We start from the raw sequence: 27638 nt of genomic DNA on the forward strand, positions 1-27638 counted from the left end.
TGCCGTATTTCTTTAAGTCTCCTCTTGCTTTCTTTTTGGTGAGAAATATCACATTTTCATTTCTCTTTAATTATACAAGTAATTAACAAATGCATTCTCACTATAAAAATTAAATGGTTAAAGCTAAGTTAAACTCTTCTTTGATGTAAGCCCAATTGTAGTCTCCACCCCTCTCTCCTCAGATGAGTATCTTGCAGATCTCTCCTCATATTACAGATCTCTATGGACCCACAGCAAATAGGAAAGTTACACCTCAATTAAAAATACCTCAGTAGAGAAAATTTAATAAATACAATCATACTACACCATATTGTTTTTGCATTTCTTTTTTCTTTTTTTGTGGTATGCGGGCCTCTCATTGTTGTGGCCTCTCCTGTTGTGGAGCACAGGCTCCGGACATGCAGGCTCAGCGACCATGGCTCATGGGCCCAGACACTCCACGGCATGTGGGATCTTCCTGGACCGGGGCATGAACCCGTGTCCCCTGCATCAGCAGGCAGACTCTCAACCTCTGCACCACCAGGACAACCCTGCATTTCTTTTCTTCACTCAACAATGTGTATTGAAGAGCTTTTCCTGTGAAGATAGAGTTGCTGTGTTCTTTTTAATGACTGTGTAGTATTCCATTGTGAATAATTTTCAAGGGTGTGTCAGCCTATGAGGGAAAAGTTCCTCAAAGGAAGGGGGTGGGGCTTCCCTGGTGGCGCAGTGGTTGAGAGTCCGCCTGATGATGCAGGGGACGCGGGTTTGTGCCCTGGTCCAGGAGGATGCCACATGCCGCAGAGCGGCTGGGCCCGTGAGCCATGGCCAGTAAGCCTGCGCATCTAGAGCCTGCGCGTCCAGAGCCTGTGCTCTGGAATGGGAGAGACCACAACATCGAGAGGCCCACGTACCACAAAAAAAAAAAAAAAAGGAAGGGGGCACTTTCAGAAGAAGGAAGGGAATGTGTTGGGCACCAGACAACTGATGTCCACCCTCTACTACCATGTCCTACCAGGCACTCATCGCTACATACTCTAAGTATGGTGTTGAGACCATTCCACAGACCATGATGGACACCCCCCACCAAACTTGGGGTCAGATGTCAACACTGATGGTTCCACACATTGCAAGAGGGTGTGAAGAGATTTATTACTCACACAATGAGGATTCTGGGAGGGAAGGGCAGCTAGTGTCCAGCTGTGGATGACAGTCATGAAATGAGCCAAGTTGGTACTGGGGGCGGGGGGCAGTGGAGTGGTGAGGGAGAGTCCCTGAGAAAATATGAGGAAGCAGGATTAATTACAGTGGTTTGATTCAGTCTTTGATTCCTATCTGATACAAAGCATAATGCTTGCATAGGGTTTATGATGGTTCAAGAAACTGAACTACGATGGATCGACTTGGAGGGCATTACACTAAGTGAAAGAAGTCAGACAGAGAAAGGCAAATACTATATGATATTACTTATATGTGGAATCTAAAAAATACAACAAACTAGTGAATATAACAAAAAAGAAGCAGACTCACAGATACAGAGAACAAATGAGCGGTTACCAGTGGGGGCATGGGGAGAAGGGTAATGTGGGCGGTACAAATTTTGGGTGTAAGATAGGCTCAAGGATGTATTGTATAATACAGGGAATATAGCCAATATTTTGTAATAACTGTAAATGGAAAGTAACCTTTAAAAATTGTATTAAATAAATAAACTGAACTAAGAAGAGTCATTGAATTGTAGACAGAAAACATGGTCACTGCTAAGTGCTTGATCATTGCTAATTCTCCCTTCCAAAGACGTAAATAAGCCATTTTCAGCATGAAAGCAGTTAAAATTTACTTTCACTGTTCTGAATTACAGATATCAAATGGCATACCAACATAAACAGATGATGGCATGGCTCCTCCTGCAATCATGCTGGTGATTTTATAGTGAAAATATTGTTTGTTTCACTAAAGCCTGCTTGAAATTTGTCAGTTAAAAAGCAAAACAACTCTCAACCAGAGAGGAATTTGCTTTTTGTGTGTTATAACAAATGGTTTTTAACCACCTCTAAAAAAGAAAAAAAAAACCTCTCAGTAATTTAAGTATATATTCAGAAGAAATTAAACAAAGCAACCACAGTCCTTGAACATTGTATATAATAATTAAAGGACAATTCTCATGAGAAAGAGCTAAAAATTATATAAAATCTCAATAATTGAGACTTCCCTGGTAGCCTACCAATGCAGGGGACATGGGTTTGATCCCTGGTCCGTGAAGATCCCACATGTTGCAGAGCAACTAAGCCCGTGCAACACAACTACTGAGCCTGCGCTCTAGGGCCCGCATGCCGCAACTACTGAGCCCACATGCTGCAACTACTGAAGCCTGCACACCTAGAGCCGTGCTCAGCAACAAGAGAAGCCACTGCAATGAGGAACCCACGCATCTCAATGAAGAGTAGCCCCTGCTCGCCGCAACTAGAGAAAGCCTGCACGCAGCAACAAAGACCCAACGCAGCGAAAAATAAATTTTTTAGAAAATCTCAATAATCACTTATAAGTATTGTTATAAATGAAACAAACTAAAAAGAAATAATCAGTAAATATTTACTGACAGATTAATAGGCACAAAGCTTGCCTTAGGCTACACAATAGAGCACTCCAACAGTATAAAGATGTTCTCTTCAGGAAGTAAAGATAAATACATGCTGATTGAAGAAAGTTATATTAAATTTTAATAAATTTTCTCTTTCTTACAAAAGCTTTACCTGGGATTGTCTATGTGAAAATACTTTTGTTAAATATGTTTAACTCTGTACTATATTATATCACCAACACCCAGCCAAGCTTTTATGACCTGCACTTGCCCTAGAGATCATAGTTGATAGGACTAGGGGTGAACACATGACCCAAGCTGGCTAAATCAGGTTTTCTGGAAAAATCTGAAATTAAGGGCCATACCACCAATCTGGGAAGTTGCTTGAACTGAAGGTAAATAGGCTTGGGTTCTTTGAGATGGGCCATTGGCCACATTCCTGTCAACACAGTGGGAGCTGTCCTGCAGAAGGCAAGACCTACTGAGAGGAGAATGAAGTGAACATACAGAAAATGGTAGAGATGATTTAACTCAGAAAAAGAAAGCAAGATGAGAGTCCGTGAGGACTGCCTGGACCATGAGGGTGACCTCATTCCTGGTCCCAGGCCCTTGGGAATCCTTAATGCCCTTCAATAAGAGGGTATTCTCAGTGTCCTTTCAATACACCCATGTTGTACTTAGGCTTATTTGAAGTTTCTATTACTTGCAATCAAAATGTATTTACAAACAAAATGGTCATTTCAATTCCATTAGTGACAATAAAGAGTATGGGATGGATGAGGGAGATATTTTTGCAGAAAGACTATCTAGGTCATCATGAGTGAACATAGATATTAAAAGAGAGGCAGAATCAAGCTCTGAATTATTTGTTCTTTGCCTTTGGTCAATCTCCTCAGTCCTGAAACAGTTCTTTTTACACAATTTTTCCAGCTTTACACTTATTTTCCTATGGAGGAGATTCAGTGACCTCTTCATTCTGCCATATTTGAAGTTCCACCACAAATGACTTTTTAAATTTTTTTTATCTCTTTGCCTCTTTTTGATTAGCTTTTAAAAATTTTGGTTTTTCCCATATATTAGTTGGGATGTCACATGCTCTATTTCTATATGTCAAATGGTTACCTTAGATATTTTATCATGCATACTCATCAAAGTCCAAATTAATCTGTGTCTCAATCCTCCTCACGAACAAAGGACTTTACAGCATTTTAATTTCAGTCACACTTGTACTTTTGAATTCTAGCTTAAAAAAAAAAAGACTTCCCTTGACATTATTATGACTTTATTATATGGTCACTGTTTGCTGTGTTTACCATATTCTTTGCTCCTATTGCTTCTTACATCTCAAACCTTCTTAGATCATTTTCCCTCTGCCTGAAGAATATCCTTTAATTCTAACATGAACATCTGTTAGAGGTGAATTCTCTCAGTTTCTACTTGTATGACTTTCACTTTTATTTTTTCCAAATTTTATCGAGATATAATTGACATATAAGATTGTATTAGCTTAAGGTGTACCATGATTTGATATATGTATATATTGCAAACTGATCACTGCTGTGACATTTTTATGCATATTTCTGTATACACATGTGCACACATTTCTTTCGAATATATACCTAGGAGTATGTGTATCTTCAACTTTTATAGATAATATCAAAGTGTTGGTACCAATTTACCGTCAAACAGCAGTATATGAGAATAGCTATTGTTCCATATTCTAACAATTGGTACTATCAGTCTTTTTACTATTAATCATTTTGGTGGGTGTGCAATGGTATCTGATGGTGATTTAAAATAGATTTTCCCTCATTTGACTAGTGGAGTTGAACATGTACATGCATTTATTGGTCATTTGAATTTTGGGATCAGTCTGTTCAAATTGCTTGCCCATTTTTCCCTATCAGTTTTTGGAGTTCTTTACAAATACTGCCTGGGATATACCAAATTCTCAATAAAACACACTTGTCATATAAACTACTTATGATTGATTTTGCCATTTAATGTACCAAGATATATCCCATATCAGTAAACACAAATCTACTTTGTTATTTTTAAGGCAATAAGGCAAGCCATTGTATAGATATACAATATATTGTGACTTAACCAATTGTCTATTGATAATCTTTTAGGTTATTTGTAATTTTTCACTATTTTATATACTACAATGAATATCCTTCTAAGATATTTTTGTACATTTTTAGAAGCAGAATGGTTAATGTTGAGTAAAGGCTGATAAAATGACCTATATAAAAAAATCTATCAATTTATATTTCTACCAACAATGTGTAAAAGTGCTTATTTTGGAAAGAGTTTGAAAATTCTCTTCTTTTAGTTCCTGTAATTTTTGTAAACCTTGCCCAAAGGCCTGGATAAAGACTTTATTATATATAAATGGATATATATATATGTATTCTTTTTCATATTCTTTTCCATTATGGTTTATTACAGGATATTGAATATAGTTCCCTGTGCTATACAGTAGGATCTTGTTGTTTATCTATTTTATATATACTAGTTAGTATCTTCTAATCCCAAACTCCCAACTTATCCCTCCCCTTTCCCTCTTGGTAACCATAATTTTGTTTTCTATGTCTGTGAGTCTGTTTCTGTTTTGTAAATAAGTTAATCTGAATCATATTACTCAGCCATAAAAAAAAAACGAAATTGAGTTATTTGTAGTGAGGTGGATGGACCTAGAGTCTGTCATACAGAGTGAAGTAAGTCAGAAAGAGAAAAACAAATACCGTATGCTAACACATATACATGGAATCTAAAAAAAAAAACAGGGTTCTGAAGAACCTAGGGACAGGAGAGGAATAAAGACGCAGATGTAGAGAATGGACTTGAGGACATGGGGAGGGGGAAGGGTAAGCTGGGACAAAGTGAGAGAGTGGCATGTACATATATACACTACCAAATGTAAAATAGATAGCTAGTGGGAAGCAGCCACACAGCACAGGGAGATCAGCTCAGTGCTTTATGACCACCTAGAGGGGTGGGATAGGGAGGGTGGGAGGGAGACGCAAGAAAGAGGAGATATGGGAATATATGTATATGTATAGTTGATTCACTTTGTTAGAAAGCAGAAACTAACACACCATTGTAAAGCAATTATACTCCAACAAACATGTTAAAAAAATGAATCATTTTTTAGATTCCACATTTAAATGATATCGTATGGTATTTGTCTATCTCTTTCTGAATTACTTCACTTACTATGATAATCTCTAGGTCCATCCATGTTGCTGTAAATGGCATTATTTCATTCTTTTTTTATGGCTGAGTAGTATTCTATTGTGTGTGTATGTGTGTGTGTGTATGTATATGTGTATATATATATACACTACATCTTTTTTTTTTACATCTTTATTGGAGTATAATTGCTTTACAATGGTGTGTTAGTTTCTGCTTTATAACAAAGTGAATCAGTTATACATATACATATGTTCCCATATCTCTTCCCTCTTGCGTCTCCCTCCCTCCCACCCTCCAGATCCCACCCCTCTAGGAGCTCATAAAGCACCAAGCTGATCTCCCTATGCTATGCGGCTGCTTCACACTAGCTATTTTACGTTTGGTAGTGTATATATGTCCATGCCACTCTCTCACTTTGTCACAGCTTACCCTTCCCCCTCCCCATGTCCTCAAGTCCATTCTCTAGTAGGTCTGTGTCTTTATTCCTGTCTTACCCCTAGGTTCTTCATGACATTTTTTTTCTTAAATTCCATATATACGTGTTAGCATACGGTATTTGTTTTTCTCTTTCTGACTTACTTCAGCCTGTATGACAGACTCTAGGTCCATCCACCTCATTACAAATAGCTCAGTTTCGTTTATTTTTATGGCTGAGTAATATTCCATTGTATATATATGCGCCACATCTTCTTTATCCATTCATCCGATGATAGACACTTAGGTTGTTTCCATCTCCTGGCTACTGTAAATAGAGCTGCAATGAACATTTTGGTACATGACTCTTTTTGAATTATGGTTTTCTCAGGGTATATGCCCAGTAGTGGGATTGCTGGGTCATATGGTAGTTCTATTTGTAGTTTTTTAAGGAACCTCCATACTGTTCTCCATAGTGGTTGTACCAATTCACATTCCCACCAGCAGTGCAAGAGTGTTCCCTTTTCTACACACCCTCTCCAGCATTTATTGTTTCTAGAATTTTTGATGATGGCCATTCTGACTGGAGTGAGATAATATCTCATTGTAGTTTTGATTTGCATTTCTCTAATGATTAATGATGTTGAGCATACTTTCATGTGATTGTTGGCAGTCTGTATATCTTCTTTGGAGAAATGTCTATTTAGGTCTTCAGCCCATTTTTGGATTGGGTTGTTTGTTTTTTTGTTATTGAGCTGCATGAGCTGCTTGTAAATTTTGGAGATGAATCCTTTGTCAGTTGCTTCATTTGCAAATATTTTCTCCCATTCTGAGGGTTGTCTTTTGGTCTTGTTTATGGTTTCCTTTGCTGTGCAAAAGCTTTGAAGTTTCATTCGGTCCCATTTGTTTATTTTTTTTTTTTTTCCATTTCTCTAGGAGGTGGGTCAAAAAGGATCTTGCTGTGATTTATGTCATAGAGTGTTCTGCCTATGCTTTCCTCTAAGAGTTTGATAGTTTCTGGCCTTACATTTAGGTCTTTAATCCATTTTGAGCTTATTTTTGTGTATGGTGTTAGGGAGTGATCTAATCTCATACTTTTACATGTACCTGTCCAGTTTTCCAAGCACCATTTATTGAAGAGGCTGTCCTTTCTCCACTGTACATTCATGCCTCCTTTATCAAAGATAAAGTGACCATATGTGGGTGGGTTTATCTCTGGGCTTTCTATCCTGTTCTATTGATCTATATTTCTGTTTTTGTGCCAGTACCATACTGTCTTGATTACTGTGGCTTTGTAGTATAGTCTGAAGTCAGGGAGCCTGATTCTTCCACCTCCGTTTCTCATTCTCAAGATTGCTTTGGCTATTCGGGGTCTTATATGTTTCCATACAAATTGTGAAATTTTTTGTTCTAGTTGTGTGAAAAATGCCAGTGGTAGTTTGATAGGGATTGCATTGAATCTGTAGCTTGCTTTGGGTAGTAGACTCATTTTCACAATGCTGATTCTTCCAATCCAAGAACATGGTATAACTCTCCATCTATTTGTATCATCTTTAATTTCTTTCATCAGTGTCTTATAACTTTCTGCATACAGGTCTTTTGTCTCCTTAGGTAGGTTTATTCCTAGATATTTTATTCTTTTTGTTGCAGTGGCAAATGGGAGTGTTTTCTTGATTTCACTTTCAGATTTTTCATCATTAGTGTATAGGAATGCCAGAGATTTCGGTGCATTAATCTTGTATCCTGCTACTTTACCAAATTCATTGATTAGCTCTAGTAGTTTTCTGGTAGCATCCTTAGGATTCTCTATGTATAATATCATGTCATCTGCAAACAATGACAGCTTTACTTCTTCTTTTCCTATTTGGATTCCTTTTATTTCCTTTTCTTCTCTGATTGCTGTGGCTAAAACTTCCAGAACTAAGTTGAATAAGAGTGGTGAGCGTGGACATCCTTGTTTTGTTCCTGATCTTAGTGGAAATGCTTTCAGATTTTCATCATTGAGGACAATGTTGGCTGTGGGTTTGTCATATATGGCCTTTATTATGTTGAGGAAAGTTCCCTCTATGCCTAATTTCTGCAGGGTTTTTATCATAAATGGGTGTTGAATTTTGTCGGAAGCTTTCTCTGCATCTATTGAGATGATCATATGGTTTTTCTCCTTCAATTTGTTAATATGGTTTATCACATTTATTGATTTGCATATATTGAAGTATCCTTGCATTCCTGGAATAAACCCCACTTGATCATGGTGTATGACCCTTTTAATGTGCAGTTGGATTCTGTTTGCTAGTATTTTGTTCAGGATTTTTGCATCTATGTTCATCAGTGATATTGGCCTGTAGTTTTCTTTCTTTCTGACATCCTTGTCTGGTTTTGCAATCAGGGTGATGGTAGCCTCGTAGAATGAGTTTGGGAGTGTTCCTCCCTCTGCTATATTTTTGAAGAGTTTGAGAAGGATAGGTGTTAGCTCTTCTCTAAATGTTTGGTAGAATTCGCCTGTGAAGCCATCTGGTCCTGGGCTTTGGTTTATTGGAAGATTTTTAATCACAGTTTCAATTTCAGTGCTTGTGATTGGTCTGTTCATATTTTCTATTTCTTCCTGATTCAGTCTTGGCAGGTTGTGCATTCCTAAAATTTGTCCATTTCTTCCAGGTTGTCCATTTTATTGGCATAGAGTTGCTTGTAGTAATCTCTCATGATCTTTTGTATTTCTGTAGTGTCAGTTGTTACTTCTCCTTTTTCATTTCTAATTCTATAGATTTGAGTCTTCTCCCTTTTTTTCTTGATGAGTCTGGCTAATGGTTTATCAATTTTGTTTATTTTCTCAAAGAACCAGCTTTTAGTTTTATTGATCTTTGCTATTGTTTCCTTCATTTGTTTTTCATTTATTTCTGATCTGATTTTTATGATTTCTTTCCTTCTGGTAAATTTGGGGTTTTTTTGTTCTTTCTCTAATTGCTTTAGGTGCAAGGTTAGGTTGTTTATTCGAGATGTTTCCTGTTTCTTAAGGTAGGATTGTATTGCTATAAACTTCCCTCTTAGAACTGCTTTTGCTGCATCCCATAGGTTTTGGGTCGTCGTGTCTCCATTGTCATTTGTTTCTAGGTATCTTTTGATTTCCTCTTTGATTTCCTCAGTGATCACTTCGTTATTAAGTAGTGTATTGTTTAGCCTCCATGTGTTTGTATTTTTTACAGTTTTTTTCCTGTTGATGTCTAGTCTCAGAGCATTGTGGTTGGAAAATATACTTGATACAATTTTCTTAAATTTACCAAGGCTTGATTTGTGACCCAAGATATGATCTATCCTGCAGAATGTTCCATGAGCACTTGAGAAAAATGTGTATTCTGTTGTTTTTGATGGAATGTCCTATAAATATCAATTAAGTCCATCTTGTTTAATGTATCATTTAAAGCTTGTGTTTCCTTATTTATTTTCATTTTGGATGATCTGTCCATTGGTGAAATTGGGGTGTTAAAGTCCCCTATTATGAATGTGTTACTGTCAATTTCCCCTTTTATGGCTGTTAGTATTTGCCTTATGTATTGAGGTGCTCCTCTGTTGGGTGCATAAATATTTACAATTGTTATAGCTTCTTCTTGGATCGATCCCTGGATCATTATGTAGTGTCCTTCTTTGTCTCTTCTAGTAGTCTTTATTTTAAAGTCTATTTTGTCTGATATGAGAATTGCTACTCCAGCTTTCTTTTGGTTTCCATTTGCATGGAATATCTTTTTCCATCCCCTTACTTTCAGTCTGTATGTGTCTCTAGGTCTGAAGTGGGTCTCTTGTAGACAGCATATATATGGGTCTTGTTTTTGTATCCATTCAGCTAATCTGAGTCTTTTGGTGGGAGCATTTAGTCCATTTACATTTAAGGTAATTTTCGATATGTATGTTCCTATTCCCATTTTCTTAATTGTTTTGTGTTTGTTATTATAGGTCTTTTCCTTCTCTTGTGTTTCTTGACTAGAGAAGATCCTTTAGCAGTTGTTGTAAAGCTGGTTTTGTGGTGCTGAACTCTCTCAGCTTTTGTTCGTCTGTAAAGGTTTTAATTTCTCCATCAAATCTGAATGAGATCCTTGCTGGCTTGAGTAATCTTGGTTGTAGGTTTTTCTCCTTCATCACTTTAAATATGTCCTGCCAGTCCCTTCTGGCTTGCAGAGTTTCTGCTGAAAGATCAGCTGTTAACCTTATGGGAATTCCCTTGTGTGTTATTTGTTGTTTTTCTCTTGCTGCTTTTAATATGTTTTCTTTGTACTTAATTTTTGACAGTTTGATTATTATCTGTCTTGGCGTGTTTCTCCTTGTATTATCCTGTATGGGACTCTCTGTGCTTCCTGGACTTGATTAACGATTTCCTTTCCCATATTAGGGAAGTTTTCAACTATAATCTCTTCAAATATTTTCTCAGTCCCTTTCTTTTTCTCTTCTTTTTCTGGAATGCCTATAATTCGAATGTTGGTGCATTTAATGTTGTCCCAGAGGTCTCTGAGACTGTCCTCAGTTCTTTTCATTCTTTTTTCTTTATTCTGCTCTGCAGTAGTTATTTCCACTATTTTATCTTCCAGGTCACTTATCCGTTCTTCTGCCTCAGTTATTCTGCTATTGATCCCTTCTAGAGTATTTTTAATTTAATTTATTGTGTTGTTCATCTTGCTTGTTTCATCTTTAGTTCTTCTAGGTCCTTGTTAAATGTTTCTTGCATTTTCTCTATTCTATTTCCAAGATTTTGGATCATCTTTACTATCATTATTCTGAATTCTTTTTCAGGTAGACTGCCTATTTCCTCTTAATTTGTTAGGTCTGGTGGGTGTTTACCTTGCTCCTTCATCTGCTGTGTATTTTTCTGTCTTCTCATTTTGCTTATCTTACTGTGTTTGGGATCTCCTTTTTGCAGCCTGCAGGTTTGTAGTTCCTGTTGTTTTTGGTGTCTGTCCCCAGTGGCTAAAGTTGGTTCAGTGGGTTGTGTAGGCTTCCTGGTGCAGGGGACTAGTGCCTATGTTCTGTTGGATGAGGCTGGATCTTGTCTTTCTGGTGGGCAGGTCCACATATGGTGGTGTGTTTTGGGGTGTCTGTGGACTTATTATGATTTTAGGCAGCCTCTCTGCTAATGGGTGGGGTTGTGTTCCTGTGTTGCTAGTTGTTTGGCATACGGTGTCTGGCACTGTAGCTTGCTGGTCGTTGAGTGAAGCTGGGTGTTGGTGTTGAGATGGAGATCTCTGGGAGATTTCGCCATTTGATATTACGTGGAGCTGGGAGTTCTCTTGTGGACCAGTGTCCTGAAGTTGGCTCACCCACCTCAGAGGCACAGCAATAACTCCTGGCTGCAGCACCAAGAGCCTTTCATCCACACGGCTCAGAATAAAAGGGAGAAAAAGTAGAAAAAAAGAAAGAAAGAAAGAGGATAAAAGAAAATAAAGTAAGGTAAAATACAATAAAGTTATTAAAATAAAAAAATAATTATTAAGAAAAAAACTTTTTTAAAAAGTAAAAAAAAAAAAAAAAAGGACAGATAGCATCCTAGGACAAATGGTGAAAGGAAAACTATACAGACAAAATCTCACACAGAAGCATACACATACACACTCACAAAAAGAGGAAAAGGGGAAAAAATAATAAATCTTGCTCTCAAAGTTCATCTCCTCAATATGGGATGATTCGTTGTGTATTCAGGTATTCCACAGATGCAGGGTACATCAAGTTGACTGTGGAGATTTAATCCACTGCTCCTGAGGCTGCTGGGAGAGATTTCCCTTTCTCTTCTTTGTTCGCACAGCTCCTGGTGTTCAGCTTTGGATTTGGCCCCACCTCTGCATGTAGGTTGCCAGAGGGCATCTGTTCTTCGCTCAGACAGGACGGGGTTAAAGGAGCAGCTGCTTCGGGGATCTGGCTCACTCAGGTTGTGGGGAAGGAGGGGTACGGAGTGCGGGGCGAGCCTGCGGCGGCAGAGGCCAGCATAATGTTGCACCAGCCTGAGGTGCGCCGTGCATTCTCCCGGGGAAGTTGTCCCTGGATCCCGGGACCCTGGCAGTGGTGGGCTGCACAGGCTACCCGAAAGGGAGGTGTGGACACTGACCTGTGCTCACACACAGGCTTCTTGGTGGCGGCAGCAGCAGCCTTAGTATCTCATGCCCGACTCTGGGGTCCGCGCCGTTAGCTGCGGCTTGCACCCGTCTCTGGAGCTCCTTGAAGCAGCGCTCTTAATCCCCTCTCCTTACGCACCAGGAAACAAAGAGGGAAGAAAAAGTCTCTTGCCTCTTCGGCTGGTCCAGACTTTTTCCCGGACTCCCTCCTGGCTAGCCATGGTGCACTAACCCCTTCAGGCTGTGTTCACGCCGCCAGTCCTCTCCCTGTGCTCCGACCCGAAGCCGGAGTCTCAGCTCCCAGCCCCGTCTGCCCCAGCGGGTGAGCAGACAAGCCTCTCGGGCTGGTGAGTGCTGGTTGGCACCGATCCTCTGTGTGGGAATCTCTTCGCTTTGCCCTCCGCACCCCTGTGGCTGCGCTCTCCTCCGCGGCCCCGAAGTTCCCCCCTCCGCCACCTGCAGTCTCCGCCCGCGAAGGGGCTTCTGGTGTGTGGAAACCTTTCCTCCTTCACAGCTCCCTCCCACTGGTGCAGGTCCCGCCCCTATTCTTTTGCCTCTGTTTATTGTTTTTTCTTTTGCCCTACCCAGGTACGTGGGGAGTTTCTTGCCTTTCGGGAGGTCTGAGGTCTTCTGCCAGCGTTCAGTAGGTGTTCTGTAGGAGTTGTTCCATGTTTAGATATATTTCTGTGGGGAGGAAGGTGACCTCCACGTCTTACTTTTCCTCCATCTTCCCCCTCTCTCCTACACTACATCTTTTTTATCCATTCATCTGTCGACGGACATTTAGGTTGCTTCCATGTCTTGGCTACTGTAAATAGTGCTGCTATGAATACTGGGGTGTATGTATCTTTTCGAATTAGAGTTTTCTCTGTTTATGTGCCCAGGAGTGGGATTGCTGGATCATATGGTAACTCTATTTTTAGTTTTGTAAGAACCTCCATACTGTTTTCCATAGTGGCTGCACCAATTTACATTCCCACCAGCAGTGTAGGGGAGGGTTCTCTTTTCTCCACATCCTCTCCAGCATTTGTTATTTGTAGACTTTTTAGTGATGGCCATTCTGACTGGTGTGAGGTGATACGTCATTGTAACTTTGATTTGCATTTCTCTAATGATTAGCAATGCTGAGCATGTTTTCATGTGCCTCTTGGCCATCTGTATGTCTTCTTTGGAGAAATGTCTATTTAGGTCTTCTGCCCATATTTTGACTGGGCTGTTTGTTTTTTTGTTATTGAGTTGTATGAGCTGATTGTAGATTTTTAAAATTAAGCCCTTGTGCATTACATCATTTGCAAATATTTTCTCCCAGTCCGTACATCATCTTTTTGTTTTGTTTATGGTTTCCTTTGCCGTGCAAAAGCTTAGAAATTTGATTAAGTCCCATTTGTTTATTTTTGCTTTTATTTCTATTGCCTTGGGAAACTGACCTAAGAAAACATTGCTATGATTTATGTCAGAGAATGCATCACCCAGATACCAAAACCAAAGATGCTACCAAAAAGAAAATTACAGGCCAATATCTCTAATAAATATAGATGCAAAAATTCCCAACGAAATATTAGCAAACTGAATCCAACAACACATAAAAAAGATCATACACTACAATCAAGTTGGACTCATCCCAGGGTCACGAGGTTGGTTCAACATATGCAAATCAATCAATGCAATACAGCATATCAACAAAGGAAAAGAGAAAAACACAAACGATCATCTCAATTGATGCAGGAAAAGCATCTGATAAAATTCAACATCCATTCATGATAAAAAATCTTACCAAAGTGGACACAGAGGGAACATATCTCAACATAATAAAAGCTATTTATGACCAACCCACAGCCAACAAAATAGTGAACAGTGAAAAGCCTTCCCACTAAAATCTGGAACAAGACAAGGATGCCCAATCTCACCACTTCTATTCAACATAGTATTGGAAGTCCTAGCCACAGCAATCAGACAAGAAAAAGAAATAAACCAATCCCTTTTAAAATCACATCAAAACAAAACAAAACAAAACAAAAAAACCACTTAGGAATAAACCTGACCAAGGAGGTGAAAGATTTATATACTGAGAACTATAAAACATTATAAAGGAAACTGAAGATGATTCAAAGAAATGGAAAGATATCCCATGCTCTTGAATTGGAAGACTTAATATTGTTAAAATGGCCAGCCTAACCAAAGTAATCTATAGATTTAATGCAATCCCTATCAAATTACCCATGACATTTTTCACAGAGCTAGAACAATTAATCCTAAAATTTATATGGAACCATAAAAGAACCAGAATTGCCAAAGCAATCCTGAGGAAAAAGAACAAAGTTGGAGGCATAACCCTCCTAGACTTCAGACAATACTACAAAGCTACAATAACCAAAGCAGTGGTATTGGCATAAAAACAGACACATGGATCAATGGAACAGAATAGGGAGCCCAGAAGTAAACCCTCACACCTATGGTCAATAAGTCTTCAACAAAGGAGGCAAGAATATAAAATGGGAAAAAGACAGTCTCTTCAACAAGTGGTGCTGGGAAAGTTGGGCAGCTGCGTGTAAATCAATGATGTTATAACACACCCTCACACCATGCACAAAAATAAACTCAAAATGGCTTAAAGACTTAAACGTAAGACATGTCACCAGGAATTCCCTGGTGGTCCAGTGTTTAGGACTCTGCACTTCCAATGCAGGGGGTGCGGGTTTGATCCCTGGTCAGGGAACTAAGGTCCCACATGCCGTGCAGCACAGCCAAAAAAAAAAAAAAAGAGACCATAAAACTCCTAGAAGCAAACATTGGCAAAACATCCTCTAATTAGGTCTTGAAATCCCCCCTACCCTCATAGAGAAATCTTCTCCCTCTCTTGAATTATTGTAATCATTTCTTAAGTGGAGCCCTGTCCCTAGACTTGATCCTTCCACTCACTTCATAAGCCAAACTACAGAGTTATCCATCTACTGATAAAATGCCAAACTGGTTATGCTCCTCTCCTGTGGCCTTTGGGTAAAGCTCCAAACCTCCAACATCCCTTTTAGAGCCTGTGGAGATCTGGCTGCTTCTCTCCTGCACTCAGTCCTCCACACCTCACAATCACTTTCGCTTCCCAAAAGATGCCAGTTTCATCAGGTCTTTCTCCTACACTATCCCCTCTGGCTAGAACATTCTCTCTTACCTTATCCCTCTGTACACAAACTCTTATTTAACTTTTAAGTTTCAGTTTAAATATGTCTATAGTCAAATTTAATTTAGGTTTGAGATGACTCCTAGACATTGAAACAGATATGTCAAGAAAGCAGCTAGAAACTTCCAGCATACAGATGGTAATACAGATGATCAAACTCACCTGGAGAGAAATTATAGCTAGAGAAGAGGTTTCAGGCCTGAGATCAAGTCGATGAAGAGGAGGAATCAGCAAAGGAGATTATTAAGTGTGGCAAAGGAGTTGGGCTGTAAAAACCAAGAGATATGAGTGTTGGAAAGAGGGGAAGAATCATTTCTGCTGAATGTTGCTAAAAATTGCTCTGACAGCTCCAGATGGGTATCTCCTGCATATTTCCAATACCACCTCACAACCCAGCCACAGAAGTGATCATACTGTTTAATACCAAGGCAGCCATTTGTCTGATCCCTTAGTAGTAAGAACTGACTTTAATTGACTGTAAGTAAGAACTCTGTCAACCTTATTTATCGTTATAGATTTCTGCAGTGAGCTCAAGATGCACTCAGTAAAAAAAACTTGTTGAATGACTTAATCACCGGCACACATACGTGTAAGTCCTCAAGAAATTTACATACATTTGGGGAAAACATATGGAAACCACTATTTATAATACAAAGCAGGGTGTAATCAGTGCTGGCAAAGTAGTACAGCCAGCGTGCAATGGTTGAACTGTGGAATGGGAGAAAGCTTCCTGGAAAAGATGATACTGAAGTTAGGGACTGAAGAAAAGAGCAGGCTATCAGAAAGTGGAGCCTTGAGGTTCTTTTTTTTTTAACATCTTTACTGGAGTATAATTGCTTTACAATGGTGTGTTAGTTTCCGCTTTATAACAAAGTGAATCAGTTATACATATACATATGTCCCCATATCTCTGAGGCTTGAGTTTTTAAAACAATAAAAAATTGTTGTTAATTACCCAATTGTGGCAAGGCAGAGATTATTTACATATGTGCCTGGGAGTGGCAACACTCAAACTCTTCACTCTGGCAGAAATGCAGGGTAAATATGAGCATTGTATTTAAAAATACTATTATTTATGCATTAGTTACCTGAACAGGGTATGACCATGGATAATTTTAGTCTTCTTTACATTTTCTAGCAATTTCTAAATTTACTATTCTGCTATAATTCGCAGAGAGGGGTTTAGTTTTATTCTTTTTAAAACCAGAGTTTCATCTGGGCAAATTGAGAAAAGAACTTAATTCAAAAATGATATCTTTGTACATACACAAAAAAGTCAGTAATTTCCAGGATACTATTAATAAAAATTCCAAAAATCTTAGAAGAGTTTGAAAACTGCATTCACAAATCTGGCAGAATTAAAATTAAATTTCTGTTTAAAAATGGAAATACAACATAATAAATGAAGTTAACATTAATTTTTTCCTACTCTTGGATGCTGAAAGATTCTAATGGAAATGAAAAAGATGAGATCACCCACCAGTAATGGGGAAAAAATGAGGCCATGGACAAACACACTATGTTTTGATTTATTAAACCACAAGCAAGCTTCACTTTATCCCCCATGAGTGATGGCTTAACCGGTTGCCAAAGTCTTCTTTTCCACTAAATACCTTTGTAAATATTGTGGTTACTCTGATTTATAGCCATCTCCTTCAGACAGTGTATCAGTAGAAAAGAATCCCTTTCCCAACAAATGTTAAAACTACCATCTGTGTAATCGTCTCACAAACCTCACGCTACACATGGGTTTCAGGGTTTGCAGGAGGAAAATTATAGGAAAAGACCAGTTCTGGAGGCTGTGTCTGCAGTGACTCATCCCAAAGTGGGAACGCCATATCCAGAACGCCAGAGAGAAACACCTGAGTTGTCAACAGGGGACTTTTCTAAAGATAAGAACCTAGTTCCAGAGAAGGATGTGACTCACCCAGTCCTCCCTGGGAGGCAAGAGGCCAAGATGAATTCTGGCCCTGATGCCTCTGAAGTGACGTTTACCACGTCTGCTCTCCAAACACTCAGGCAATCTGGTTTTCATCTTGAAGGCGTCTGACTCCTATGGCTTTATGGGTGTGTGGAGCCATAATGGTGATGAGAGTCGGTTTCTGCTGATGTGGGCTGCAGAATATAGTTCTACCCATCCTCCCATTTCTGCTGGGGGAAGGAGCACTGCAGGGGCAAGCTGTAAAGTGACTCTAGCTTGATTGTTGTGGAAAGAAAGAAATAAGACTAACTTGAAGTCACTCTTAGTTCTCCCATTTCTCAGCAAGTCAGGCAAATCATTTAACTCTTTGAAACTTTAGTTTCCTCATTTAGCCTCTGTAATACTTCAGCTTTCTTCCTCTGTAAACTGGAGGATAACAAGGTACATCACTGGGTTGAAGGATTTATTGAGCACTGTGTCCAGCAGAGAACTAGGCGTCTGGCACACAGTGGAAGTAGTTAATGCTGCTGGTTCCTTTGTTTCTCTTCCATCCCCATCATGTATAGGAACAGGAGAGGACCTGATTCTGCCAATGCACATACTAAAAATGTCTATTCCTAGGTTATTTTGCAACTCTACAAAACTAAGTGTTATAATAACATGCATTATATTTTTAGCTTTGAATGCACACTCTTACGGCAAAAAATGACTTACTGTAGTTTTTAAGAATGGAAATTAAACCATAAATACCAAATGTATTTTCTTTGCACAAAATTTCTCCTCTACAAAATTTAACCTAAACTCTCTTGAACTCTTGTCAGAATATTACAAGTGTTAAAACAGGTTAGTTTGGATAAGCAAAACAATATCCTGGCTATAGGGACATAATATAAACTCACATCTCCTTTCAAGCCTAAACTTAAATAAACATCTATAAAAAGCAGAGACAAAACCAAAATTTAAAACCTCTCTGAGCAGTAAAACCAGCAATTAGGTAAATCTTGCATTTCTGTATTTCCATGAGTTATCTACAATAAGGAATACAGTAGGAATAACAAATTTTGGAGGGTAGATAGTACATCTTGTTATTCTGGATGTGCTGATGCAATGTGTGGGAGAGATCTAAGCCAAGTTGAACAAATGGAAGTTGGCAATTTGAATATAAAGCTCAGGAAACAGTTTAGAGCTTAGAATAGATCTGTAGCTTATTGGTATATGTTAAAGCAATGTGATTACTGCTCATTTATGTTTGCTTAATGGATGAACAAGATCGTGAAGGAGAGCAAGGACAGATAGAGAAGAGGGCTGTGGAGGATGGGGAACATCATTGTTTACAATGTGTAAGTGTGTGGGTAAGGGCAGTAAAAGATGATGAGAAAGAAAGTAAGAAAGATAGAAGAACAGACTGACTTCCAAGAATAGGGCAATCAATAAGAAAATGACAAAAAAAAAAGAAGGCTGATTAGATAGCTTCTGAGGGCCACTGGACATTTGAGAGGACACTTTCACAACAACCATAAATGCCACAGCAGAATCGCAGTAGTAGCAGAATTTGTTAAGGAACAAATGGGAAGTTGAATACATGGAGGCATTTCCTATAGATATTCTTTTAAGAAATTAAGGAGAAAATGGGAAGATAAAATAGATGGCAGTTTGAGGACAGCCAGACAGGATATAGTAAGATTCTTTCTGGCTTACAGAAGCTGAATATATTAGTAGGTGAAGAAGAACAAATTATGATTATGAAAAATGCCATGTTACTGATTCAAGGACACCAAGATTCCACTGAGACACAGTCACTGCCATCATTGAACACCTGGGCATGAATGTCACACTCTCGAGACAGTTGAGTCATTTAGGTTTAGGTCATGAATACAAAAGAATGGATACCTGGGAGGTGTGAATTCATACATAAGACCAGACTGGCAAATATTAAAGGTCTCCTCCCAATCCACAGATAAGTTTATAAAGATGCTGTCTTCAGTCATGTATGAGAACCTACCTGCTTCTCACACATTTATTTGCTGTACTTTTTGTACCCAAATCAGATTATTTCAGAATAGTTTCCTTGATTTGTATTACACTACAGTAGCACTTCGCTTATCTCAAGAGCAAAATACATTTAGAAACATACGATATCACAGAGGACATCATTTTTGGGAATTGTGGTGTATCACGTAACCACTACACCTAAGTCCTTACCATATGATTTCTCCACTCAGAATATTTTCTTCTCTGAAAACTATGGTTTCCACTCATGATATTTCTTAGTTTGTAATCCTAGTCCCACACTTAGACCTGGGTGAGAGTGTATCTCTGGAGTCTCTGAAATGGGCTCCACATTGGTCTTCCTCTGGCTCTCCCCTTCCCACTAAGCAAGGGGCCCACATGCTTTCTTACAGCTAGCACCTCCCCCTCAAGATCATGCTGTGGGCATGCACCTAACACCCCAGAGTTTCCTGCCCTAGTGTCTCAGTTTCCAGGGCCCATGTAGGCCTCTTCCCTGGCTCTATCACCCTAAGGACACACCCAACTGCTAGTGTGAGCAACCCTAGGCCCAAAGGGTTTGCTTGTGTGCAGTTGAGGAGGAACTTGGAAGCATGGGCTGGGTGTCCACACAAGCAGGTCAAAACTTGGGGCAGAACATGACATGGGGTAGGAGGGAAATGGCCACCATCCTGCTCCTTCCTGAGCCACCATATTCTTGTGGAGGCAAATTCTGAGAAGTTCAGCTTTCCAGGTAGTTATAATGGATGCTGGACACGGTAAGAGAATGGAGCCCCAACATAATTTATTTAACTATTTCCTAGCTTGATTTATAATTTTGCACATTTGTAATATCATATATGAACCTTCACCCATACTCTTGCCTTAATCCCTTCATCCCTTCCAGCCTCCCCAAATGATTGTTCCTGCAGCACAATAGGAAATCAAACTAAGATGAAATGAAGAAATGATAGGCCCTAGGAACACTTGTTATATCAAATGTAATCTCTTACACTTTACTCAAATCTTAATACAAGGAACGGCACTAATTCATTAGATTTTTCCCTTATCAAGACTCAGCAGGGACTTCCCTGGTCGTCCAGTGGTAAAGAATCCACCTTACAATGCAGGGGACGCAGGTTCGATCCCTGGTCAGGGAACTAAGATCCCACATGCCGTGGGGCAACTAAGCTTGCGTGCCTCAACCAGAGCCCACGTGCTGCAAACTACAGAGCCCACGCGCTCTGGAACCCACGCACCACAACTACAGAGCCCACACGCCCTGGAGCCTGTAAGCCACAACTAGAGAAGAGAAAACGCGCATGCCACAACTAGAGAGAAGCCAGAGCACCACAATGAAGAACCCGTGCACCACAGCGAAAGATCCTGCATGCTTCAGTGAGGATCCCACATGCCGCAACTAAGACCCGATGCAGTCCCAAATAAATAATAAAATAAATAGATAACAATCTTGAAAAAAAAAGACTCAGCACCCCAACATCCTCAAGTGGCATCATTCGTTCACTTGAGTTTGTCTCCACACCTAGAAGTAATGCAGAGAAACCCATCAATGTGTCCTCTGCCCGGTATGCTAAGCATGGGATTGCAGGGTCTGTTCTAGAGATCTGGGAGTTCAAAGGAGGGATGCAGAATTAGTAGACTGGAGGACCCATGGATAGAGAATCTGACCTAGAACTTGCCTCTGTCCATGTCACCTGTTTTACTAAGAATAGCTTCTGATCAAACTCTGCTCAGGGAGTGAGGGAAGTTCCCAGAGATGGGTGGACCTCTATGGTCCCTGTGGTCTGACAATGCCATCTTAAGAAGGCAGAATCAAAGACACATGGAACCTTAGCATTAAAATGATATCATCGAGGGCTTCCCTGGTGGCGCAGTGGTTGAGAGTCCGCCTGCCGATGCAGGGGACGCGGGTTCGTGCCCCGGTCCGGGAAGATCCCACGTGCCGCGGAGCGGCTGGGCCCGTGAGCCATGGCCACTGAGCCTGCGCGTCTGGAGCCTGTGCTCTGCAACGGGAGAGGCCACAGCAGTGAGAGGCCCACGTACTGCAAAAAAAAAAAAAATGATATCATCGAGTCCATGTATCCCTGGGATAAATCCCACTTGATCATGGTGTATGATTCTTTTAATGTATTGTTGGATTCAGATTGCTAGTATTTTTTTTTTTTTTTTTTTTTGCGGTATGTGGGCAGCACAGGCACTGGACGCAAAGGCTCAGCGGCCATGGCTCACGGGCCCAGCCGCTCCGCGGCATGTGGGATCTTCCCAGGCCGGGGCATGAACCTGAATGCCCTGCATCGGCAGGCGGACTCTCAACCACTGCGCCACCAGGGAAGCCCAGATTGCTAGTATTTTGTTGAGGATTTTTGTGACTATGTTCATCAGTGATATTGGCCTGTGATTTTCTTTTTTTTTGCGGTATCTTTTTCTGGTTTTGGTATCACAGTGATGGTGGCCTCATAGAATGAGTTTGGGAGTATTCCTTCCTCTGTGATTTTTTGGGAATAGTTTCAGAAGGATAGGTGTTAACTCTTCTCTAAATGTTTGATAGAATTCGCCTGTGAAGTCATCTGGTCCTGGACTTTTGTTGGCTGGGAGTTTTTTTTTTTTTTTTGCCACACTGCACAGCATGCGGGATCTTAGTTCCCTGACTAGGGATCAAACCCGCGCCCCCTGCAGTGGAAGCATGAAGTCTTAACCACTGGACCACCAGGGAAGTCCCTGTTGGGAGTTTTAAAATCACAGTTTCAACTTCAGTACTTGTGACTGGTCTGTTCATATTTTCTATTTCTTCTTGATTCAGTCTTGGGAGATTGTATGTTTCTAAGAACTTGTCCATTTCTTCCAGGTTTTCCATTCTTTTGGCATATAGTTGCTTGTAGTTGACTCTTATGATCCTTTGTATTTCTGTGGTGTCCACTGTAACTTATCCTTTTCCATTTCTAATTTTATTGATTTGAGCCCTCTCCCTTTTTTCTGATGAGTCTGGCTAAAGGTTTATCAATTTTGTTTATCATTTCGAAGAACCAGCATTTAGTTTCATTGATCTTTCCTACTGTTTTCTTCGTTTATATTTCATTTATTTCTGCTCTGATCTTTGTGATTTCTTTCCTTCTACTCACTTTGGGTTTTGTTTGTTCTTCTTTCTCTCATTGCTTTGGGCATAAGGCTAGGTTGTTCACTTGTGATTTTTCTTGTTTCCTGAAGTAAGACTGTATTGCTATATACTCCCCTCAGAACTGCTTTTGCCACATGTCCCATAGATCATTGTGCTTTTGTTTTCATTTGTTGCAAGGTTATTTTTTGATTTCCTCAGTGATCCTGATCCATTGGTTGTTTAGTAGCATATTGTTTAGCCTCCACATGTTTGTGTTTTTTCAGTTTTTTTCTTGTAGTTGATTTCTAATCTCATAGAGTTGTGGTTGGAAAAGATGCTTGACATGATTTCAATTTTCTTAAATTTACTGAGGCTTGCTTTGTGGCCCAGCATGTGAACTCTCCTGGAGAATGTTCCATGTGCACTTGAGAAGAATGTGTAATCTGCTGCTTTTGGATGGGATGCTCTATAAATATCAATTAAGTCCATCTGGTCTAACATGTCATTCAAGGCCTGAGTTTCCTTACTGATCTTCTGCCTGGATGATCTGTCCATTGATGAAAGTGGGGTGTTAAAGTCCCCCACTATTATTGTGTTACTGTTGATTTCTCCTTTTATGTCTGTTAACATTTGCCTTATATACTGAAGTGCTCCTATGTTGGGTGCATATATATTTACAATCGTTATACCTTCTTCTTGGATTGATCCCTTGATCATTATGTAGTGTCCTTCTTTGGCTCTTGTTAACAGTCTTTATTTTAAAGTCTATTTTGTCTGATACTAGTATTGCTACACCAACTTTCTTTTGATTTCCATCTGCATGGAATACCTTTCTCCATCTCCTTACTTTCAGCCTGTACGTGTCTCTAGATGTGAAGTGGGTTTCTTGTGGACAGCACATATATGGATCTAGTTTTCGAACCCTTTCAACCAGTCTATGTCTTTTGGTTGGATAATTTAATCAGTTTACATAAGGGAATTGTTAATATATTCTTATTGCCATTTCGTTGTTTTGGATTTGTTTTTGTAGGCTTTTTTTCCTTTCCTGTTTTGTTTTCTTGTGATTTGATAACATTCTTTAGTGTTGTGTTTGGATTCCTTTTATTTATTTGTGTGTATACCTATTAAGGATATTTGACTTGTGGTTGCTATGAGGTTTTGATATAGCAGTCTATATACATACATAATTGTTTTAGGTTGCTGATCTCTTAATTTCAAATGCATTTCCAATATCCTGAATTTGTGCTCTCCTCTTCTCAAAATTGCTGGTTTTGATATCATATTTGTGTGCAGATGATTTCCTACCTTTACTTTATGTTTGCCTTTACTGGTGAGCTTTTCCATTCATAAATTTCTTGTTTCTAGTTTTTCAATATCCGTAAATCAATCAGTGTGATACATCACATCAACAAATTGAAGAATAAAAACCATGAGATCATCTTAATAGATGCAGAAAAAGATTTTGACAAAATTCAACACCAATTTATGATAAAAACTCTCCAGAAAGTAGGCATAGAGGGAACATATCTTAACATAATAAAGGTCATATATGGCAAACCTACAGCTAACATCATAATCAACAGGGAAAAGCTGAAAGCATTTCCTCTAAGATCAGGAATAAGACAAGGATGTCCACTGTCACCACTTTTATTCGACATACTTTTGGAAGTCCTAGCCACAGCCATCAGAGAAGAAAAAGCAATAAAAGGAATCCAAATTGGAAAAGAATAAGTACAACTGTCACTGTTTGCAGATGACATGATACTATACATAGAAAATCCTAAAGATGCTATCAGAAAACTACTAGAGCTCATCAATGAATTCAATAAAGTTGCAGGATACAATATTAATACACAGAAATCTGTTGCATTTCTATACACTAACAACAAGAGATCAGAAAGAGAAATTAAAGAAACAATCCCACTTACCGTCACATCAAAAAGAATAAAATACCTAGGAATAAACGTACCTAAGGAGATAAAATACCTGTACTCCAAAAGCTATAAGACACTGATGAAAGAAATCAAAGATGATACAAACAGTTGGAAAGATATACCATGTTCTTAGATTGGAAGAATCAATATTGTCAAAATGACTATACTACCCAATCTACAGATTCAATGCAATCCCTATCAAATTACCAATGGCATTTTTCACAGAACTAGAACAAAAAATCTTAAAATTTGTATGGAGACACCAAAGACCCCCAAATAGCCATATCAATCTTGAGTAAGAAAAACGGAGCTAGAGGAATCAGGCTCCCTCACTTCAGACTATACGACAAAGCTACAGTCATCAAAACAGTATGGTATGGGCACAAAAACAGACATATAGATCAATGGAACAGGATAGAAAGCCAGGAATAAACCCACACATCTATGGTCAATTAATCTATGACAAAGGAGGCAAGACTATAAAATGGAGGACAGACAGTGTCTTCAACAAATGGTGCTGGGAAAACCAGACATCTACACATAAAAAAAAATGAAATTAGAACACTCTTTAACACCATACACAAAATTAAACTCAAAATGGATTAAAGACTTAAATGTAAGACAGGATACTATAAAACTCTTAGCAGAAAACATAGGTAGAACACTCTGAGATAAATCGCAGCAACATCTTTTCTGAGCAATCTCCTAGAGTAAAGGATATAAAAGCAAAAATAAATAAATGGGACCTAATTAAACTCAAAAGCTTTTGCACAGCAAAGGAAACCACTGACAAAACGAAAAGACAACCCACAGAATAGGAGAAAATATTTGCAAACAATGTGACCGATAAGGGATTTGCCTCCAAAATTTACAAAAAGCTCATGCGACTCAATATCCAAAAAACAAACAACCCAATCAAAAATGGGCAGAAGACCTAAACAGACATTTCTCCAAAGAAGATATACAGATTGCCAACAAACACTTGAAAGGATGTTCAACATCACTAATCATTAGAGAAATGCAAATCAAAACTACAATGAGATATCACTTCACACGGGTCAGAATGGCCATCATCAAAACTTCTACAAACAGTAAATGCTGGAGAGGGTGTGGAGAAAAGGGAACACTCTTGCACTGTTGGTGGGAATGTAAATTGATACAGCCACTGTGGAGAACAGTATGGAGGTTCCTTAAAAAACTACAAATAGAACTACCATATGACCCAGCAATCCCACTACTGGACATATACCATGAGAAAACCATAAATCAAAAAGAGACATGTACCACAATGTTCATTGCAGTACTATTTACAATAGCCAGGACATGGAAGCAACCTAAGTGTCCATCAACAGATGAATGGATGAAGAAGATGTGGCACATATATACAATGGAATATTACTCCGCCATAAAAAGAAATGAAATTGGGTTATTTGTAGTGAGGTGGATGGACCTAGAGTCTATCATACACAGTGAAGTAAGTCAGAAAGAGAAAAACAAATACCATATGCTAACACATATATATGGAATCTAAAAAAAAAGGTTCTGATGAACCTAGAGGCAGGACAGGAATAAAGATGCAGACGTAGAGGATGGACTTGAGGACATGGGGAGGGGGAAGGGTAAGCTGGGATGAAGTAAGAGAGTAGCACTGACATATATACAGTACCAAATGTAAAATAGATAGCTAGTGGGAAGCAGCTGCATAGCACAGGGAGATCAGTTTGGTGCTTTGTGACCACCAAAGGGGTGGGATAGGGAGGGTGGGAGGGAGATGCAAGAGGGAGGAGATATGGGGATGTATGTATGCATATAGCTGATTCACTTTGTTATATAGTAGAAACTAACACAACATTGTAAAGCAATTATACTCCAATAAAGATGTTTAAAAAATACAAAAATGGAAGTATTTAGAATTAAATATATTAAAAGATGTATATAGTCTCTCAAAGAAACTTATAGAACATTACTGAACACAACTGCTTACTTGAAGGAACACCGACAGGTTAAATTTTTGATAATTTGGGAACAAAATGAAAAATGACATAATGGACTATAATGGATGGCATAAAAAAAAAAGAATCCATGAGTTCATGCTGATAGCAAAAACATTCAAAAGGAGGGTGGGAAGGATGGAAAGCTCTTCTTCACAAAAGAATGCCACCGAATAAGAAATGAATGATGGAATTTCAAATCACTGTTTTGCAACCTCCATAGTAAGAACTGATCATCAATGGATGCTAAAATCATTAGGTGAAAGATTATAGGGAACAGATTGTGTCATATAATGTCATCCAGTAGGTTATTTATTAATTTCAAAGGAAAAAGGTCCCTTTTCAAAGATGAGATTTGGCAGACATCACCTTAGTGAGGAGATCAAACTTAACATCAGGAATAATGAGACATCAGATCAAGTATGTTCTGAGGTCAGCACTGAACAGGGAACAGTACCTTTCATCCAATACATCTGCCAAAAATTTTAACCAAAATCTAATCATGAGGAAAGAATAACCTATCCAAGTTAAAGATTTACAAAACAATTTACAAAACGTTGTTCAAAAATGTCAATGTCATGAAAGACCAAAAAAAGAGAGAGAGAGAGAGAGAGAACTGGAGAACTGCTGCTTTAGACTGATGAGACAAAACATGTCGGGACTTCCCTGGTGGCACAGTGGTTAAGAATTGGTGGGCTTCCCTGGTGGTGCAGTGGTTGAGAGTCCGCCTGCTGATGCAGGGGACACGGGTTCGTGCCCCGGTCCAAGAAGATCCCACATGCTGCGGAGCAACTAGGTGCCACAGCTGCTGAGCCTGTGCTCTGGCGCCTGCGAGCCACAACTGCTGAAGTCCGTGCGCCTAGAGCCTGTGCTCTGCAACAACAGAGGCCACTGCAATGAGAAGCCCATGCACCTCAATGCAGAGTGGACCCCGCCCGCTGAAACTAGAGAAAGCCCGCACACAGCAACGAAGACCCAACGCAGCCAAAAATAAATAAACAAATAAATAAAGATACATGTCAACTAAATTAAAAAAAAAATGGGCAGAAGACCTAAATAGACATTTCTCCAAAGACAACATACAGATGGCCAAGAGGCACATGAAAAGATGCTCAACATCACTAATTATTAGAGAAATGCAAATCAAAACTACAATGAGGTATCACCTCACAACTGTCACAATGGCCATCACCAAAAAATCTATACAATGAATGCTGGAGAGGGTGTGGAGAAAAGGGACCCTCCTACATAGTTG

At 39.2% G+C, this 27638-nt stretch overlaps 1 protein-coding gene and 1 long non-coding RNA gene across 2 annotated transcripts in view; both read right to left on the bottom strand.

Annotated features, from left to right (window-relative positions):
* The window catches only part of CENPP (centromere protein P), a 234864-nt gene that overhangs the window by 20555 nt on the left and 186671 nt on the right, over nt 1–27638 (bottom strand). The gene's annotated exons all lie outside the window — the stretch shown is intronic.
* LOC116756014 lies at nt 1139–15708 on the bottom strand. Its single transcript, XR_004350507.1, has 2 exons — nt 15599–15708; nt 1139–1253 (listed from the first exon to the last, which is right to left on the bottom strand). It is a non-coding gene; the product is annotated as an uncharacterized LOC116756014 (long non-coding RNA).

This window comes from Phocoena sinus, chromosome 6 (assembly GCF_008692025.1).
Source record: "Phocoena sinus isolate mPhoSin1 chromosome 6, mPhoSin1.pri, whole genome shotgun sequence".
Lineage (NCBI taxonomy): Eukaryota > Metazoa > Chordata > Mammalia > Artiodactyla > Phocoenidae > Phocoena > Phocoena sinus.